The sequence below is a fragment of the Halichoerus grypus genome, chromosome 6, assembly GCF_964656455.1.
Source record: "Halichoerus grypus chromosome 6, mHalGry1.hap1.1, whole genome shotgun sequence".
Classification (NCBI taxonomy): domain Eukaryota; kingdom Metazoa; phylum Chordata; class Mammalia; order Carnivora; family Phocidae; genus Halichoerus; species Halichoerus grypus.
In genome coordinates, this window is record NC_135717.1 from 41661086 (window position 1) to 41676071 (window position 14986).

The 14986-nt window shown below is 44.7% G+C and overlaps 1 protein-coding gene across 4 annotated transcripts in view; it reads right to left on the bottom strand.

The window, feature by feature from the left end:
- LARP4B (La ribonucleoprotein 4B) overlaps positions 1 to 14276 on the bottom strand; it is an 86313-nt gene extending 72037 nt beyond the window's left edge. For 2 of the 4 annotated variants that reach the window (XM_078075077.1, XM_036097394.2), the window contains exon 1: positions 14018 to 14276. The gene's annotated coding sequence lies outside the window, so the exon portion shown is untranslated. The remainder of the gene's footprint in view (positions 1 to 14017) is intronic. The other 2 variants (XM_078075078.1, XM_078075079.1) reach the window with 1 other exon arrangement.
- Positions 14277 to 14986: the final 710 nt, after the last annotated feature.

The window sequence follows — 14986 nt, forward strand, 5'->3', positions numbered from 1 at the left end:
CTTTGGCTCAGGTCATGAATCTCAGGGTCCTGGGATCAAGCCCCACATCGGGCTCCCTGCTCCGCGGGAAGACTGCTTCTCCCTCCCCCACTCCCCCTGCTTGTGTTCCCTCTCTCGCTGTGTCTCTGTCAAATAAATAAATAAAATCTTTAAAAAAATAAATATAATTTTATACGTCAATTATATCTCAATAAAGGCAGACGCTTAACCATCTGAGCCACCCAGGCGCCCAAGGATGTTAAATTTTTTTTTTTTTTTTAAAGATTTTATTTATTTATTTGAGAAAGAGAGAATGAGAGACAGAGAGCATGAGAGGGAGGAGGGTCAGAGGGAGAAGCAGACTCCCTGCCGAGCAGGGAGCCCGATGCGGGACTCAATCCTGGGACTCCAGGATCATGACCTGAGCCAAAGGCAGTCGCTTAACCAACTGAGCCACCCAGGCGCCCCCAAGGATGTTAAATTTTAAAAAAAGCTTTACTTTGGGAAAAGGTACTTCTGACCTATGTTAATCAATAACCAATTAATCAAAACAAAGCAAGAACATCCTAAATGTGTAGTGTTTCTCCAAATGAAGGATAATGAAATTCAGTGAGTCGTGAAAACATTCCCAAGCGTGTGCAGGGCTCTAAGTCAAGAGCTGTTTGAGCCAACAGATGGTAGTGATAAAGATGACAACAGGAGCACCTGGGTGGCTCAGTCAGTCAAGTGTCTGCCTTTGGCTCAGGTCATGATCTCAGGGTCCTGGGATCGAGCCCCGCATTGGGCTCCCTGCTCAGCAGGGAGTCTGCTTCTCCATCTCCTTCTGCTGCTCCCCCTGCTTGTTGCTCTCTCTCACTCTGTCAAATAAAATCTTAAAAAAAAAAAAAAAGGATGACAACTTACCTTCCCCAAGTCCTCACTACAGACCTACAGACATTCCCTAAAATCCTGCTATGTGAATAGGCAAATCATCTTCCTTAAAAATTAAAAGCCATGGGGTGCCTGGGTGGCTCTGGTGGTTAAGCGCCCGACTCTGTATTTTGGCTCAGGTCATGATCTCAGGGTCCTGGGATGGAACCCCACATCAGACTCTGACCTCAGCAGGGAGTCTGAAGATTCTCTCTCCCTCTCCCTCTGCCCCTCCACTGCTCAAGCTGTCTTGCTGTCTTTTTCTGTCTCAAATAAATAAGTCTTTAAAAAAAAAAAAATTAAAAGCCATTTAACAGCTTTCTAAGTGGTGATAAAATATGCCTTATTTCAAGACCTACATTAATGTGCATCCCTCCTTTCTTGAATTTAGTATTCCTAACAAACGTATATTTCTTAGCACTTTGGTGAAAGAGAGGGAAATACTCTGTAACAATTATAATCCCACATAGCTCTTGAAAATCAGACCTCCTAAATCAACGCTAGGGACCCAAATACAACCTGAACATAAGACAACTTGAAAAAACTTCATGAAAATAACCAAGTTTTTCTCAGTAGTTTCTACATCAAAGGTTTGGAGTGGGGCGCCTGAGTGGCTTAGTCAGTTAATCGTCTGCCTTTGGCTCAGGTCATAATCTCAGGGTCCTGGGATGGAGCACCACGTCAGGAGTCGGCTTCTCCCTCTCCCTCTGCCTCTGCCCCTCCCCTGGCTCATGTTCTCTCTCCCACTCATGCTCTCACTCACACTCTTGCTCTGTCTCTCTCAAATAAATAAATCTTAAAAAAAAAAAAAAAAGGTTTGGAGAAAAAACAACATATTAACTGAAGGAGCACTGGTTATCTATCTGTGGTCTGGATCCCATTTCCTCTTTTCCTGTATCTTCACTTCTTCCTCCCATCACTGTTCAAACATGCCTTGCCTAGGCTGTCTCTGAAGACAGAACACACAAGGGAGATGAGTGGAAACCTCAGAGAAGCAGGGACAGGGAAGGATAAAAGCGAGGGGCTGGGGGCCTCCCAGGCAGGATGCAGCCTCTCCGAGGACGCCATTCTGCCAGGATGGCCAGCTGCCTGCTTGCTACTAAAGACATACCCCATGGCCTCTGCACACTCTCTTCCTCAGCCTTGGGCAACACTTAAACTCACACATGCCTGCTCCCACCCCCACCCCCTCCCCTGGCTTCTCTTCCGCCATGGAGGCTCTTCCTCCGCACTAAGTGCAGTAAAAGCTCTCTTGCCCTATGTGATTGGAAGTAACTGTAAATTAAAGTAGGTAATTCTAAAAACCCATACATGAACTCTTAACCACTTTACCTTGTATATGCTCCTTCACTTGGGTTTTTTTCTTAGGCTGAGCCAGTCTATCAAAGCCTTCTTTTCTTCTCACATAAACCATAATGCATCACCTAAAACTTTCACTTTCTCTCTTTAAAGTACAACTTATTTTAAAAATGTGAGTGGTACAGTCCTTCTAAAATAATTATTCTCCAATTTTTTATAATTGTCTTACCCATAGACCTAAGTTAATAGTTTTCTTAGTGATTTGTTTTTACTGAGACACTCCAAAGTTTTCAAATTAGTTTTCCTATGAATGTTTTTGCACTATTTTTATCAATTTATATTAGTTAAATCATGTAACTGCAGTAAGGAGTACAACTGCCCTGAACGAGTTTGGGAACGCATTGAACTGGCTTTTGTAAGCCGACAACCTAACTGGCAGGGAGAGAAAGAGGGCGGCGGAAGCAGACAGTGCCCCACCTCACCGGGCCTGAGCCATGCTCCCCTGCACTCTGTGTTCATTGGCTTCAGTGAACACCACAGGCTGAGTATCAGTGCAACTAAGCAAATATCCGCTGACCATTTTTTGACCTAGAGACTCCTCAAAATCAATTGTTTAAAAAAATCCATTCCCACCACCCTTCTTATTTAAGACAAATAAACAAAAACTGACAATCCCTCCATCTCAAGGAAAGAGAGCATATCATCTATCCAGCTGCCCAAAACCAGAAACCTACACATACATTTTTAACCTCTTCCTCTCAAATAAGCCTTTATCTATCTCTCGATCTCTATTACTGATAAATTGCTCAGATAACCATCATCTCTGAACCAGATCACTACCCCAACTTCTTATGTATCTCCAACCCCACCAATTCTTCACAGCTGACCTTTCTTAAACAGGAGACTGTCTTCTACCCTGTAGTTGACATCCCCGAAGGCCTGCACTTGGGACTCCCCATCTTCCCCACTGCCTGGGGTGCAAACCCTTGACACCCAGTGACAGAGTGTGTCAAATGCACACTGTCTCTCTCCAATGCTGGGGGGGGGGCAGGAATGTCTACCTTCTTGGCCACTGTATTCCTGACACAGCACCTAAGGGAGTAAAATCTCAGCAAATATGTGTTTTTTAGTCACTGTGTCTGTCACACAATAAACATGTGGGAATAAATTCTTGGTATTTAAAATGATGATTCCAAGTAAAAGCCTCTGTTGCTGCATACTACAAATAATATGTTAACGTGGGAAAAGGCAGTATTTTTAGGTTGGGGTAAAATTACTGTGGGTTCATTTTCATTTCATTTCAGATACTCTCTAGGTGCTGTATGTATGTGTGCATATGTATGTTCTTGGAATCTAACCATACAGAAGAGTTAAATACAAAGTGATGGTGACAATAAAAAATTACATTTAATTACCAAAATAACAACAAATCCTTGAAGTTCCCACGTGGCAAACATACTAAAACTATTGCTTGTATTGAAGGTAGAGGTTATTAAAGATCTTTTTGAAAATCTGCTAAAAGCTGAGTCCTTCCACTGGAAAAAGAGACATGTACCAGAAATGTTACACACAGACTCAGAAGTTCAAGGATCCCCCAATCCACCTTATGAACAACAAGCTGGGCATCTGAGGAGGAGGTCAAAAGCAGGGGCTCGAGGCACACCCAGCACCCGGACTCCCCCACTAACCAGGTAGTGATGCTGGGCACACCCATCTTACCTGCTGTGAGCATGTTTAGGGCAGGTACAGCACAGAGCATGATTAAACCAATGCAGTCATTACTAATTACTAGGCAGCCAGAGGCCCAACCCAGGGAGCCACGAAGCACCACAGTGACTCACAAAGTAGCAGCCAGAGCCCAAGACCAGGGCTCAAATGCCAGGTATGACAACTGAACATGCTTTCACATTTCCCAACATGACCATGCTAATCAGATAATACTGAAATACAATGAATACCACCTAACATGAAGTGTTCCTTATAAAAGTGACACTACTCTTAAAAAAAGAATTTAAGTTCCATAGTTATGGGTTCAAAAATACTACTTTAGATCATCTTTCAGTCTGATATACAAAGGATGTGTTTCCTAGGCATAATACCATTTCCATTTTAGAAATAACTGGATCACAACTCCTCAGGAGTATAGCTCAACAGATGAACATAGCAACACCATAAAAGTTCCAAGCAACCTATCAGAGTCAGCATCAGCTCCAGTAATTCTGAATGACTGTACAGCAAGGTAAATGACTTCTCTCAGTCTTGGGATGTGGGGAGCCCCTGACCCCAATGACACTCACTATAAAAAGTACTATTAAAACTTTCTGGTTAAAACCAGCATTTCTGAAGCTTAGCTGGGCTGTGTGGCATTAGCCACAGATATATCAGGTTACTTGGACCTAACGCATAGGTAGGACACCTAAACTGTCCAAGAGTTGGCTCCTGTTTGCAATGGACTTAGAAGAAACTATATAGACCCCATTTTCTGCTCTTCATCATGTCATGTAAAGCAAACTGTCTCCAGGCCTCAGTTTTCCAAACAGCAAAACAGGTGTTCTGAAAAACAAAAACAAGCAAGGATTTTGGGTCCTCTGAATTCCAAGCCAAATACATTGCTGAGGGTGAGAACTGTGGCAATCTGCATTCATTTCTCACATTTTGTAGGCAAGCGAAAGGCTGTTAAAATCTGAAGTCATTGCACACAGCAGGAAGCAAGCAAAAACAGTTGTTGAGGATAGTAAACTAAAAGCCAGGAGAGGTGGTACAGTGCTCACCTAAGTAACCCTCTCTCAGGTCTGAGCTCCTCTTCACAAAAAGGTGAGGAGTATGAACACAGGGGCTGACACTTCCAGAGCCTAAACATGAAGCCCTGCACAGTAGTGTGGATATCAAGGTTTAAAACCGTCTGTGCGGTTTAGGAAGGAAACCACCAAATTTATAGGAATTTCCTCAAACTATTTCTCAAAGACAGTATGTAAACTGCAGTCTTTAATATATGATGCAAATTGGAAGACCTATTAGTGCCTTCCAAAGTTGATTTAAAGCCACTAAGTTAAATTATCTAAAATGACAAATATCCTTACTTTTCTTAAAATAAATGTTATTTCAATGTTTTTAAAAAGTTTAATAGCAGCTTTAAGATTCTGCTTTAAAAACGTAAAATGCCAACTTAAAATTCTGTAGCATACATAAAGTTAACGCTTCCACCAATTTCAGTTTTTCTTTTGAAATCCCAGTGTTAAGCATCTTACGTTGAGTTCTGTAATTAAGAGTGCAATGCAGGACTGAGCTCAGAGAGGACACCAAAGGCACAAGGCCTCTGACACTTGCTAACTAGCTGCAGTCTGCATTAACTTTATACTACTGTGGGCTTCAGTATGAGTCCTTAAAGCTCCAAAATCCTATTTCCTGGTAGTTATTTCAGAAACAAGTTAACATATCTTAGTTAATAAAATAAAGTAGACCAAAACTCAGTCTCAGACAATGACTGTCCTACTCCAAACTGTTACTACACTCACACAGAACACTGTAGGAATAGTGTAAAAAAGGAAAGCTTTCCCTCTCAGTCTTCTAACTCCACAGTGAACAATGGTGCTGATGAAAACAAAATTCTCCCTGCAACTGGATTAGGGCTGATTAAATGTACTATAATTATTATTAAACACTTGGTAAATACATTGTTCACAAGTTTTCGATAAACTTACCTAACCGCACCAACACACCAAAATGTAAATTGGAAGTTAATGATCCACTTTTATTTGCTCTGCTCATAAAATCACCTAGTAATACAATTTGTGGCCATAAACGACCCCCAGAAAACATCTGACCTATGACTTTTTACCTTGAGCTGTAATCTTGCATTTTCATGAAAAACAGTGAGTTAACAGATCAAAAACCTCCACAGTGACAAGCACACTCTCAATGTTAACTTTTTTTTTTAAAAAGATTTTATTTATTTATTTGACAGAGTTAGCGAGAGCAGAAACACAAACGGGGAGAGGGAGAAGCAGATGTGGGGCTCGATCCCAGGACCTGGGATCATGACCTGAGCTGAAGGCAGGCGTTTAACGACTGAGCCACCCAGGTGCCCCTCAATATTCTGAACTTCAAAGGCAAAGTGCCAAGAATGTCCCTGGGCCTGACTCAAACTACTAAAACTTATGGTCATTTAGGACCTCAAGGCATTCTTGTGCAGGAAGACACTTCACTCTGAAGTGGAGTTTCACCAGGTCACAAAGACTTAAATTCTGCACGCCTGGCTGCTTCTGCAGTTTTGTGTGGTGAATGTATTTTCTTTTTTCTTTTTTAATTACTTGACAGAGAGAGAGAGCACAAGTAGGCAGAGCGGCAGGCAGAGGGAGAAGGAGAAGCAGGCTCCCTGCTGAGCAGGGAGCCCAACACGGGGCTCAATCCCAAGACCCCAGGCTCATGACCTGAGCGGAAGGCAGACGCTTAACCAACTGAGCCACCCAGGTGCCGGCAAATGTATTTTCTTCCCTCAGTCCATTCACCCTTAGGGTTAACTCTCCTGCACAGAGGCCTGAAAGGTAATCATTTCAGCAGAAGAAATGGAAACACATCAACATATACAAAGAAGTGTAAAGAGCTGCATGCACAAACAGCAACTACTGTGAACTACTATAGTCATTTCACCTTTGGTCTTCACTGATGGTCCCCACCCCCGTATTTAAGGTGTGAAGAAGGAAATACTGCTGATTCATCAGTTACTCATTTGTACAATGGTCTGTACTCAAGTGACCCGTTGAAGGGAAACCGGAAACAGCATTAGACTGGAGATACAGATATTAATCAAAAAGGAACATGGGACTTCCAATAATCCCAAGGAAAGTTTCTTCCAAAAAGGTTTTCACACTAAACTTCTGCACTAAATGACAACCAACACACTATCAATTATTTGAATGTTTTTACCTCCTAAAAACACAAGAGAAAATGGTTTTGCATTCTAAATGCCTAGATTTCTAAAAGGTAACTTTCCACAGGGACTTCAAGTCTACTTTCAAAGGTTCCTGCTATTCTATGACTGCAGAATTGGGAAAAGCCAGGCAGCAATGGATTACAGTACTGTACATTCTGTGGGGATATATATATATATATACACACACACACACAGACACACACACACACACACACACACACACACACACACGGTAAGGCAGAAATTACACAGATAATAAGATTTAAGAACGAGATAGAGATAACGTAATCAACAAAGAGAGAAATGTTCAGAAAGTAGTCTTTAAAGAACAGGTTTTAAAGGACATGATATTTTCAGGAAAAAAATATTTGAAAAGGGGATGTTTAATATGTTCAGAGAGCTAAAAGGCAACTTGTAAATCTGTATCACATTAATCACTATGTTTTTATCCTTATATTTTGAGCTTTGACAATAAAACAAAGCTTTTTGAAATCTGAAAACAGGATGTTCTCATTTTTCAGCGATGTTTCTAAAAAAGGAATCTGTCAATTAGTCTACCTTAATAAAAACTGGAATAACAAATATTACAACTGATAAATACTAGCAAATTTAAGGCATATTTTTAAACTATTGTTTTAAACATTCTGTGTAATACAAATGAAGGAGTTTCTAAGCAAACTATTCTTCATTTAGGCCAGGGCTTGGCCTTTTCCCCTGTGATGAACACAAGCATAAACACCAGGGCCCTCCATCTCGGGTCGAGTAACACCTGTCCATGTGTGCCCTTTCCTTCCTCTCCATGCCACTCTCCATAAAGCAGAATAATCACTTAAAAAGGTCATCTAATTCTCCTGCTGAAAACCCTCCAAGTGCTTTCAACTGTTCTTAGGATACAGAGCAAAATTCTCACCTATACTGAGATGTTTCACACCCTGTATGATCCAGCTGCTACCTTGACTGGCCCTTCTTTACTGAGCCTCATTCAGATTATTCCTCCAAATCCCTGTGCTCAGAATCGTTGACACTCATCCTGTTTGCCTACCAGGCTGACTCTACCCCACCACACTCTTCCTTAGGGAGCCTGCTGGCCCCTTAAGGCCTACAAGGCCAGCACAATGTATGGCTCTCATATGCGGTTATTTGGTCATCCACCTGCCTCTGTGGACCATGAGCTCCAAAAAGGAGGGCAATCCATCCCTTTTGTTCACCATTATAACCCTAGGATTTATTCATGAATTATTTAGTGAATACTCTGTACCACTGAAAGGTCTGGGTTCCTGTCAATGAACAAAATAGAAACCCTCAACCTCACAGAGTTAATTCAAGCCCCAGAAGACAGACCGTACATAAAATACGGAAATTACATGGTATGTTATAATGTAATAAGAGCTACAAAGAAAAATAAGGCAGGGAAGGGAGATGAGAGGGCCTGCCACAGGATGTGCTATAGTAATACAACTCTAAGAGCGAAACCACTCGAGGGAGTGTGGTGCTGAGAGCTATCAACAAGTTTTGTGGATGGAAGTTTCAAGAATCCAAATGCCTGTCTGCTTTACTTTAAATAAAACAATGCACTTTCCTAATCCCTTCTAGACCACAAGCCTTAGAGAAAAGTTCTGGCATCATTCGTCTTTGCATTGCTAGTGTCTTACTGATCAAAAACACCTGCTCAAGAAAGGCATGAACCCTTGTCTTTCCTTTCAGTGGCTTTCATCCCTACCAGACCCTGTAGCAAGGACTCTCACAGGGAATGAAAAATGGAAAAATCCACTGAAGTTTAAAAATACATTTTCACTATTGTAATTGATTTGTTTTAGGTTAATATAATGTTTTAATTTTAAAGCCAAAGAAACGTTTGTTATTAAAAGGGAGCAAGTTTTTAAAGACTGAGAGAGTACAATCCAGGTCACATGATCAAATGATGCCATCCAAAACACGACACACACTAGGTTATCGCTATCAAATCACTAACATTTTGTAAGTATAACCGTGCATTTTCTATTGCACTCATTTCAAGTGAAGATTTTTATGTTTGTTTACGAAGGCATGCAACTGTACAATCTGCAAATCATTTCCCTACAACCAAAATGAGAGGTGTCTTTAGACATGCCTTTTTCCATCTAGTTGAACAAAGTTTACTAAACATCTACAGATGGTCCCCAATTTACGATGGTTCGACTTACAATTTTTCAACTTCACAGTGGTGCAAAAGCGATACACATTCAGTGGAAACCATACCTCAAATTTTGAATTTCGATCTTGCCCCAGCTAGCAAGCTCCCTCCCAGTCAGCCCCGCAATCATGGGAGTAACAACTGATACACTGACAACTGTCCTGCACCCATTCAGCCATTTTGTCTGTCACTTTCAGTACAGTATTCAATGAATTACATGGGATACTCAACACTTCATAAACAAATAGGCTTTGTGTTAGATGATTTTGCCCTAACTGCAGGCTAATGTAAGTGTTCTGAGCATGTTTAAAGTAAACAAGGCTAAGCTGTGATGTTCAAGGTTAGGTGTACGAAACCCACTTTCAACTTAACAATATTTTCAACCTACAGCAGGTATACCGGGGCATAACCCCATCACAAGTCGAGGAAGATCTGTACAGGGCACCTGGAACTGAGCTGGGCAAGGAGGTTACAAACAAAAAAGGATCTCATCCACAAGGAGCTTATGGTAATTCATTAGGTGTTGTGCCTGAGGTGCTACAGAAACAGAGAAGCACTAAGTACGACCTTAGAAATTAAGGCAAGGATTCCTGAATAACTCCGAGAAATATCTTTATAAAGATGGATTAAAGAGCAAAGACATTCAATTTCAGGCAAAGAACTACCGGGAGCAAAGGCAACACCATTTGCAACTCCATGGTTCTGAGGGAGAGAGGCAGTGGTCAGTTTAGGCCAAGGGAAGGCGGCCCAGCCAGCAAGGAGGAAGCAGAAATGCCAAGGCCCCTGGAGCCAGGCCCCTGGGCGTTTCTCATTTAGACAGGGGACAGTCACGGAGGAGTTTTTTAAAAGGGCCTAACAATCAGGATATGCCTGTAAAGCAACCTCTGGTGTAGTGTGACTAAAATGGTGTGTCGTAAATAAAAGACATTTTATTTTTATCACACAAATACTATCCTAATTTTGTAAGTTTTCAAGCCCATATGTTTGCATATCAGATTTCATAAAGAACACTTTCAGTGAAGTCTCAGCTCAATGATTATTAAACTCTCTCTAAAAATCAAGTAGGATGACTTCAAATTTTAGTTAAATATGAAATGTCCTTAGTGTTACACAATGCACTCCGTGACCTAGGTCTCACTATCAGGGAAGTAGGGAGCACACTGAAGAAAAAAACGAACCGTGACAGAAGACGCAAAAGTGGTGGCATCACTCACCTGCAGCCCTTATTAACTGAGCCATGAGAGCTTAACAGAAAAATGGTGAAAAGACAGTTTATGAAAGTATTAAAGGGACAAAAGGGGCTTTAGGGTGGGAGAAGATAAGAAGGAAAGGAAACATGAGCCGACTTAATACTCGTCTTCACTGTTCCTGAGATGAGACATTTACATGCAGGGAAAATAAAGTGCTGGAATGTTAGGGAAAAAAAACATTTCCACATTGGAGTTATCTTCCTTCTAATAAGAGAACCTAATGGCTTTCCACTTTACAATTCCATATTCCTTTTTTTTTTTAAGACTTTATTTGAGAGTGAGAGCACAAGCAGGGGGAGGGGCAGGGAGAGGGAGAAGCAGGTTCCCCGCTGAGCAGGGAGCCAGGGCTCCATCCCAGGACCCCAGGATCATGACCTGAGCCGAAGGCAGATGCTTAATGACTGAGCCACCCAGTCACCCCTACAATTCCATATTCCTATAAAGAAATTCATTTTCGAATCCAGAGAACTCCAGGAGTCGAGTCGCTCCAGGGAGATCAACAAGTGCAACAATTAGCAGCAAAAGTCTGAGCTGAACTAAACTAAACTAAAATCAGATCTGGTGAGTGGAGCGCTCTCAAAAGGCAGTGCCTCATTTACTGCGGACTCCAAAATTAGCTCTTACAGAAAAGAGAACTCTTTACAGGAATAAAGTTTTACAACACAGCATAAGCAACAATGCCCAGGAACGGTGTCTGTTTTTAACAATGTATTTTCCCTAAAAACAACTTCAGTGTTTGTTTTCTTCTGTCCATTAGAAAAAGGTTGAGTCAATGACTTTATAGGAGGAATTACAGTATACTGATTTTCTTGCCTTTACCTATCTGAAAAAATCCTTAAGTATGAGAGAACTCTGCGAGAGTACAACCATGGGTTATGAAAGCATATTTAAAACTTGTGCCTTTAACATGAGGACACTAACAAACGGAATTTTTTTTTTTAAGATTTTATTTATTTATTTGACAGAGACACAGCGAGAGAGGGAACACAAGCAGGGGGAGTTGGAGAGGGAGAAGCAGGCTTCCGGCAGAGCAGGGAGCCCGATGCGGGGCTCGATCCCAGGACCCTGGGATCATGACCTGAGCCGAAGGCAGACGCTTAACGACTGAGCCACCCAGGTGTCCCAACAAATGGAATTTAAAGGAACATATATCTATACAGTTTAACAATCTCCAGGGACCATCATAAAGATAGCACATGTTACTAAAATTAGAAGACCTAAATAATAATCCTACTTATCACTATGGAAAGTATGAACTCCAGCATGACATGGAAATAACAGTGGAAGAAGTCTGTCAGCCACTTCCCACTTGGTAACATGGACCTCAGGTCTCCCACTACAAAACTTGTAAATACTGTTGCAAATCCACTTTACAGTTGTGGGGCTCCTTGAAGGCACTGCTTATTGTATTACTGTTAACAACCTGGTGCTCCCAACTTGCACTTCACATTTTAGAATTATGTTTTATGATATGTGAAGACTGCTTCATAAAAACAAGTGACTAGAATGTTTCTACAGTTTAAATACGTATTTGTCAAAATTTGTGCCTCCTTGTGGAAATCATATTAAGTTCGATAAATTCTCCAACTCCCAACTTTTTTTTTAAAACACAATCTCTAGGAACCCTAAATAAAATCAAATACCTCCCTCAATGTGCTGCCATTTAATTTCAGCTACTCTTCTACAAAACCTGTTAAATGAATGCTAACACTCACATTATCATCCATTTTCTCTCTGGCTCCCACTCAAATATAGTAGAATCCCTTTCTCAAAATACCCATTTTGTCCTCAGAACTGCTTCCTCTGCCCAAATACATGCAATCAAGCAAAAACAAAACCCCCCAAAATAAAAACTGTCTATCAAATTAAAATTGACAATCACAGAAAGAATACTGAAAACAATAATGAGGTAAACACCATTTTCAAGTTTTAATAAGAAATTCAGTAATAAAAATAAACAGTAAAAACAGCCAGCATCGACTTGGTTAGGACAGCCCTATGAGGCTGACATTACTAACCCCTCTTAGAGATGAAGAAAGTGAAGCACCAGGAGGATAAGTCCTTTCTAATCAGTAAGAAGCCACACCATTCTTTCATGTAAACAAATCAACTCACATTAAGGGTCAAAATACAGAATGAAATTTATTTCTAACCAAAGGCAAGTTTCAAAGGGAAGTACACAAATCAACTTTATGGTTGAATAATAAACTTGCTATAATCTGATGCCTTTAGCAACACAAGCAAACTTGAGTCAAGAGATCACTCACAGCTTGAGTATAAAACTGCCTCTCCGTACACTAAATACAGAGGAAAGTTGAAAAGCCGCAACCATTTCAACTTCTGTAAATTACCCCGACTGTAAATTAGAGGGAGCCACGCAGGTGGGGGAAGTATGGAAATTGCACATTGCACAGGCAGTGCACCACAGAGAAGGGAACATCACTCTTCCCCTCCCCCCTTTGGCAAACGACAACTTAGCACCTATTTCAAGTGCGTTTCAAATTCTTAACACACTCAAGAGACCAGCTAAATATTACGAGAGGAAAAAAAACTTTCAAAGGGAAAAATAACTTGTATACTTACAATATTCGTCCTCAAGCTGGCATTATCCTTTTAAAAAACCTTCACACTTACCAACTAACTTCCCTGCAGGAAAATCCTTCTGTTTCCTCAGTCATCCAAAACTTCAAACTTCCACTTAAGATTAGGACAAATTACACTGCAGCCAGGAAGAGGGTCTCGAACGCTTAAGAACTACCCTACAGATCATTTTCTCGTTGCATCTCATCCAAAATTAAAGGCCATCTCACATAAAAAACAAGGAGAAATCAAGATGCAGTACAAAACTGCGCTGAAATCTTAAGTTTACGTTCTGATTGGACACGACTGAGACGCAGGTGGTAGGAGACTGCTGACCTGTCCTTTTCACCACCGTGGATCCTGGTCCTATTTCGAACACAAGGCATCCTTAGATTTGATTTTTTTTCTAATTCCTTCAGAACCCGCCTCTGCTCCAGCCTACCGAGAGGAGAACGGGAGCTCCCCAGACACACCCGTAGCAACAGGATCCCCACTTCCTGGTCCCAATGACCCCGTCCCCTCCCCGCTCCGCCGGCCGGCGGGCCCGGGCCCGGGGCGGAGGGCAGGGCGAGGCCTCCGCAGTGCGGGCCGGACGGCGGCGCGGCCCGGCCCGGCCCCAGACCCCGGCCCTGCCCCCGCCCGGCCCCCCGGCGCCGCCCGGCCCGCCCCGCACTCGGGCCCTGCCACTCACTCGGGCCCTACAGCCCGGCGCGGCCCCGCCACCGCGGCCCTTCCCGCCGCCCGGCCCGGTCCGGCCCGCACTCCGCCCGCCGCGTCCTCCGGGAAGATGGCGGCCCGTGACAGGCGGGCGCGGCGCGGGTCCGAGAAGGCGGCCCAGCACGGAGCAGGGAGCGGAGGGGACCGAGGGGCCCGCCCGTCGCCCGCGGCGCTCACCTGTCAGCAGCGCCGCCGCCGCCCGGCCGCCGGCCGCCGCAGCCCCGGTGCCCGGCGACCGCGCCACACGCGGACGGGCCGAGAGGGAGGGGCGGGGAGGGCGCGGCCGGCCCGGACGAGCGGCGGGGGCGGCGCGGCGCGGGCTGGCGGCGGGCGGCGGCGGCTCCTTCCCGTTTCGGGCCCGAAAATGTCTCAACCTCGCGACTCCGGCGCCCCAACGCTCCTTCCCGTTCGCATGAGAACACACAGCTCCCGCTTCCGGGGCTCGGCGGAAGTCCCGCCTGGCGCGCCCGCGCGCCCGCGCGCCCGCGTACTCACCGGCCCGGCCTGCCGACTGGCGCTCTGAGCCCGGGAGAGCCTCACGTCATGGCGGCGTGGCACCCCGATTGGCTGCGCGCGAAGCCCGGCCCGCCCCTCTGCTTCCCGGCCTTTCCGTGCGCGCGCCCCTCCCGGCGGCGCTTGTGATTGGCGCGGACGCGCACGCAACCCCGCCCCGTCCCGCGCACGCTTCCCGGCCCTGCCCCGCCGTCCCCACCGCCCCCGCTGCGACCTGAGCAGGAGGCCCGGCCCCAGCGTAGGGCGACCCCTTCCCGGCCTCCAGATTGCCGCCTGCCAGCCGCCGCCGCCCCCCCCTTCCCCCGGCCCCAGGGACCGTATCCTCCGCCTCCTTCACCTCGGGACAGCGATACACACAGCCCTGCCCCCCACCTCTGGGACCGCGATCCCCGCCCCCCTCAACCTGGGACCGCGACACACACTCCCCAGACCCCTGCCTTCCACCCCCGGGACCGCGATCCCCGCCCCCCTCACCCTGGGACAGAGACACACTCCCCAGACCCCTGCCTTCCGCCCCCGGGACCGCGACCCCAGCCCCCCCAACCCTGGGACCGCGACAGACTCCCCAGACCCCTGCCCTCCACCCCTGGGACCGCGATCCCTTCCCTCTCACCCTGGGACCGCGACACACAC